The sequence below is a fragment of the Sus scrofa genome, chromosome 13 (assembly GCF_000003025.6).
Source record: "Sus scrofa isolate TJ Tabasco breed Duroc chromosome 13, Sscrofa11.1, whole genome shotgun sequence".
In the NCBI taxonomy this organism is placed as follows: domain Eukaryota; kingdom Metazoa; phylum Chordata; class Mammalia; order Artiodactyla; family Suidae; genus Sus; species Sus scrofa.
This window is the reverse complement of record NC_010455.5, coordinates 205,528,127-205,534,438: the sequence shown is the minus strand read 5'-3', so window position 1 is coordinate 205,534,438 and position 6,312 is coordinate 205,528,127.

Genomic DNA, 6,312 nt, shown 5'->3' with positions numbered 1-6,312 from the left:
CTGGTCTCGGGCTTCCAGCCCCTACGACCGTGAGAAATAGATTTCTGTCGTTTATAAGCTCCTCACCTACGGAATTCTGTGACAGCAGCCTGAGCAGACCAAGCGACATCCTGCCACACCTTTCTCTTAAAACAAGCAATTGTGTGCGTGTGATTCACATGAGGCATGTGCTCAAATAGACACGGAATTATACCAGCCACATTACATTTTTCCTCACGTGAAAATATTCCACGGATGTTTTCAATATATAGATATCCTGCCAATGATTTTATTGGCCACGAAATCGTCCATTGAATTATAAATGCCATAATTTATTCGGCCATTCCATTATGCCTGAATATGGAATTTGCTGCCTTTGTTTTTTAACTAATAAAGCTGATCCCAACTGCTTTTTTTTCCCCTTTGTGTTGTCTCGGTTCCCTTGTGTTACTTACATCTTAGCTTGGTTCTGAGAAGGGACAAGAATATTTCATTCTCTCTCCAGGAACCACGGTTTTTCCTTAACTTAGCAATTTGTTTCTAAGAAATTGACAAAAAAGTTTTCTTTCTTTCTTTTTTTTTTTTTTTTTTTGTCTTTTTTAGGGCCGCACCCACAGCATTTGAAGGTTCCCAGGCTAGGGGTCTCATCAGAGCTGTAGATGCTGGTCTACACCACAGCCATAGCAACATGGGATCCAAGCCACATCTGCGACCTACATGACAGCTCACACAACGCCGGATCTTTAACCTGCTGAGTGAGGCCAGGGATCGAACCCACATCCTCATGGGTCCTAGTTGGATTCGTTTCCTCTGGGCCATGAGGGGAGCTCCCACAGATTTTCTTTTACATTCATTTTTCCAATTTTTCCTCTTGTATTTGAAGAAACAGAGTTTTTTGTTTTGTTTTGTTTTAGGGCTGTTTTGTCCATTCATTTACCTAAGATCGTGAGACACATCCTCCGATAAGAGAGCATTTACCTACCTTGTAAGCGCCTGTACCAACCAAAATGACACAGGTTTGGGGGATGCATGAGGCCTTATCAACCTGGAAAAGCAAAAAGCCACAGCTTCAGGCAGAGCCGTGCTGCTCAACAGCTAAAAGCAGAGATGGGGTGGGAGGGGTGGGGGAGGGGGGAAGGGGGGAGAGGACCTCTGACTTGTAAAGTCTGCCAATTTCCAAGACATAAATGTCCCTACATTGACCCACTTCCAGCTCCCAACACAACTTCTCCGACTCCAGCGTCGGGAAGACACCATCGCGGAGGGACCCCCACCATCTGCCAGAACCATTGGCATTGATAACTCAAGGACATTGACAAGGATAAAAGGTGTTAAAATAATCAGGCAGTGGTGTGGCTTGAGTGTTTACCAGCTTTGGTTTTAATATTCTTTGCTTTTGAAGAACAAGTGGTTTAGCAGTTGGTTCTTATGGGCTGGAGGAAGCCTGCGAAGACACACCCCAGACCGGGGTCCCCAGCAGACGCTGGGCTGCGTCCCTTCCTCCTGCCACCAGCCGAATGCGCATCGGTCACGCTCGGGCGGCTCACCTGCACAGAGAGAGATGCCCTAGCCAAGGGATTCTTCACGTCCGGGCACAAGGAGTGCTTATGGCTTTTAAAAACCATTTCCCCACCTTCTAACCATTGAGGCTTAAAAATAACCTCAGGCGGGAGTTCCCGTCGTGGCGAAGTGGTTAACGAATCCGACTAGGAACCATGAGGTTGCGGGTTCGGTCCCTGCCCTTGCTCAGTGGGTTAAGGATCCGGCGTTGCCGTGAGCTGTGGTGTAGGTTGCAGACGCGGCTCGGATCCCGCGTTGCTGTGGCTCTGGCGTAGGCCAGTGGCTGCAGCTCTGATTCGACCCCTAGCCTGGGAACCTCCATATGCCGCGGGAGCGGCCCAAAGAAATAGCAAAAAGACAAATAAATAAATAAATAAATAAAATAATCTCAGGCCCCATTTTCCAGTAGGGCCCTGACACATTAACTCAGGGAGCTCCTCGCTGCCTTTCTCTCCCTCTCCCTCCCTCTCTCTCTCTCTCTCTCTCTCTCTCTCTCTCTCTCTCTCACACACACACACACACACACTTACCTTTTCCAGTGATAAACTGTTGGCTTTGAGTAGTTTATATGCTAAGCCGTTTCATCATAGTTTATGTAAGTTTTTGCAGTGGTGCAGTTTTGTGCTTCTCTCTCTCTCTCTTTTTTTTCTTTTTTCTTTTTTGTCTTTTGTCTTTTGTCTTTTTAGGGCTGCACCTGCAGCACATGGAGGCTCCCAGACTAGGGGTCTAATCAGAGCTGTAGCTGCCGGCCTGCGCCACAGCCACAGCAACGCCAGATCCAAGCAGCATCTGCGACCCACACCACAGCTCACAGCAACGCCGGATCCTCAACCCACTGAATGAGGCCAGGGGTTGAACATGCAACCTCATGGTTCCTAGTTGGATTTGTTTCTGCTGTGCCACGACGGGAACTCCATGTGACTCTCTTAAAGCCAGTTCTGGGCGCCTTGGCATCACATGGCCAAGAGAGGAGAGGTCTGAAAGTGGAGCCAGAAGACCCGGGCCTGCTGGCTCCCCAGGTGTGGTCAGCAAGGTTTTCTTTGCTCTGACCCCTTTCCAGAAAGGGAGAGGGCACTTCTGCAAGATGGAATAGGAAGCTCATGCTGCCCAACCATAAGATCCGAGAAGAGAAACTGTGACCAAAGCCGTGGCCCAGGTAGGGTATGGGGCGGGGGGGGGGGGGAGGCCACAGCCTCGATGGGATCTGGGGCTGGGGGCAGGTGTGAAGCTCAGGGGTGAGCCGGCCTCTGCCAGAAGACAGGGAGGGGTCAGGCCATCCCTGCTGGTGACATGCAGCTGAGAACCAGCAACTGCGGACTGCTCTGGGGGCCCGGGCCTCTAGGACGAGGACATCAGGGAGGTGGGCGAGTGTCACACGTGCTGTGCCCACAGCCACCGGGAAGAAGAGGAGGCCGGCCCCGGGGTGGGCAGGAGGTGGAGCTCAGGGGCACGGAGGAGCAGAAACAAAAGTTCTCACCCCAGATCAACCTGCAACCTCAGATCTAAGACATGTGAAGAAGAAGTTCCTGCTGCGGCACAGTGGGTTAAAAATCCAACTGCAGTGGCTCCGGGTGCTGCTGAAGCACAGGTTCGATCCCCAGCTCAGCAGAGTGGGTTAAGGATCCAGTGTTGCCACAGCTTCAGCATAGGTCACAGCTATAGCCCTGGCCCAGGAACCTCCATATGTAGAGCAATGCAACCATAAAAATAAAACACACACACACACAAGAAGATATCTAAAGCCTAAATGATTAGCCGACAAAACCAACACTGGAACATGAATTAACTTCAAACACAATTAATTTTGTCAGCCATTCTGGCACAAATTAATGAAAAAAAAAAATCACTTTTTTTTTTTTTTTTTTTTTTTTTTTTTAGAAAGAAAAAGCTATCTGACAAACAAAACACGTACATATTAAAGAGCCACTTAAAACTCTCGGAAATGAAGAATAGAATTACTGAAACAAAAATTATACCTGGGAGCTCCCGTCGTGGCTCAGTGGTTAGCGAATCTGACTCGGAACCATGAGGTTGTGGGTCTGATCCCTGGCCTCACTCTGTGGGTTAAGGATCCCGCATTGCCCTGAGCTGTGGTGTAGGTCACAGATGCGGCTCGGATCCTGCGTTGCTGTGGCTGTGGTGTAGGCCAGCAGCTGTAGCTCCAATGCGACCCCCAGCTAGAACTTCCATATGCCTTGGATACCACCTTAAGAGGCAGAAAAAGAAAAAAGAAATATGCCAGACAGAGAAAGACAAATACTGTGTGTTATCTCTTATATGCAGAATCTAAAAAGATATACTGAGCTAGTCGATGTAAGAAAAGAGAAGAAAGACCTGGTGGTCCCCAGTGGAGAGAGAGGAGGAGGGAGACGCCACACGGGGTGGGGCTAAGAGGTACAGGCCGCTATGTGTGAAAGAACTAAGCTACAAGGGAATGCTGTCCACCCCAGGGAAGAGAGCCCGTCTTTTATAATAATTATAACTGGAATAGAACCTGCCAAAGACACCTAAAACTGACACAATGTTGTGTATCAACTATATCTCTATTTAAAAAATTTTTTAAACCCTCAGATCTTATGCTAGAGAAAAGGAGAGGTGAACATAATAAAAGGTTTTCAACAGAAGAGGTAAGGAAAAGGACAGGTAAGTGAGCAGGCGGAAGACAGAGGCGGGAACGCATACGCATGGAAGAGGCATTAATAAATCAGAAGACAGATTGCACCAGGCGCCTTGTGCCAGTGCAGCCCGGCCTCCGTCTGATGCCAGCTGCCACCTCAGCGTCCGGCTGACCCCCTCCCCTCACCCCATCCCAGCCCCACATCCCTCACGCCTCCTCGGATACCCCCAGGATCCCATCCAGCACGCAGCCCAGAGCAGCCCAGAAGCAGGGAAGGTTACTGCCCTGGGGAGTGACCTCCCCTGTGGGAAGCAGGGGTCCTAGTGCTGTGATTCTTGGACAGAAAAGTCTGGGGAAAAAAAAAAAAAGAAAAGTCTGGGAGGCGCCTATACCCATCTCAGTAGGTCCTAGCTGGGTCCAGCCCCGACTGCCCAGGGCAGCGGCCAGCAGGTAGCACCCAAATAACAGGAAATGTGCATTCCTCCAAGTGCTCATGGAAGTAGGTTAATTAATAATAAGTGAGGGTGGTTTCTTGTTGTTGCTGTTTCAACCATCCTTTATTTTTATTTATTTATTTATTGAGTCTTTTAGGGCCGCACCTGTGGCACATGGACGTTCCCAGGCTAGGGTGCAAATCGGAGCTACAGCTGCCAGCCTACGCCACAGCCACAGCGATGTGGGATCCTTAACCCACTGAGTGAGGCCAGGGAGGGAACCCTCATCCTCATGGATGGTAGTCAGGTTCTTAACTTGCTGAGCCGCAAAGGGAACTCCTCAACAATTTGTAGAATTGCCGTCATCCAAAGCGCATTCTCAGAAGTCCATGCAATTACACTACACGTCAACAATGCAGACACTTCAAAAATGCTTAGAAAATGTAAATGCCCTGCTGAATGACCCGAGTTAGCAAATTACAGTAGAAATGAGGAGAGGCTGCTCCTCCCCGGCCCAGATGCCCACAGGGACGCATGATTTCATAGCAGCCGAACGTCACCCTAGAAGCACAACAGAACAGCAAATTTAAAAGTGAGGTCTTTGTAAAAACTAAGAAAACAGGCAAACCTGCAGCCGGAATGATACAGAAGAGGGGGCGAGGGAGGAGGGAGGGAGGGGAGGGCGAGGAGAACCAATCATGACTAAGAAGAACAAGTGGGATTTAATTGTGAGCATCATTAAAAACACACGAAGAGATCCTATGAAGAGAGCCTTATCTGGTGGACCTGCAAGCCACTTTGCAAGGGATCACCTTCAGAAAAGTAAAAGTCACCAAAATTGCCTCAAGAAGAAAACAAAAGCCTGAATAAACCTACAAAGCCTTCCGTAGACCGAACCCGTAGTTGCGTTTCCCCACCGTCCTAAGGAGCCCAGACAGAGTCTCAGGCGAATTGTATCAAAAATTCAAGACATAGATCATCCGCATCTTACACGAACTGTTCCAAACAAAAGACGAAGCAGGAGCGCCGTACCGTTCATTTTAAGAGGCCAACAGAAGTTTGAGAGTAAAATCATACTGGGAAAATACATCCGTGCAATTCCACACAAAGGCCACAAACGGAGTAAAAAATCCTACAAACGGAGAGCAAAAACAATCCCAAACAATCCAACTTTTTTTTTTAATGTCTGCATTCATGTCCAATGAAATTTCCCAGGCCAGGGACTGAATCCCAGCCCCAGCTTCGACCTTTGCCACAGCTGCTTTAAGTCAGATGCTTCCCCCATGGCACTGGGCCAGGGACTGAACCCATGTCGCCACAGAGACAACACCGGATTCTTAACCCGATTCACCCCAGGGGGAACTCCACATCTCACATTTAAAATGCAAAGAGTAGATGAATAAGAAATTCACAGAAGAAACTCAAGCATCCAATAAACAAAGAAAAGACGCTCCAATTTGTCAGCCAATGGGAAACTAGAAGTTAAACCATGAAGTACCGCATCCCTTGTCAGACTGTAAACATTTGAGGTCCACAGATGACAGGGTTCCTGGTACATTTCATGGGGGTATAAAGTGGTACAACCACTTTGCAGGGCAATTTGGCAGCATTTGGTGAATTTGAAGACACCTGTTCCCTGAAGGGTGACCCCTTTTACAGCTAAAGGACATGAACCCTGAGGTCCAAGTCCACAGTCAGCTCAGGGCAGAGCCACACTCTGTC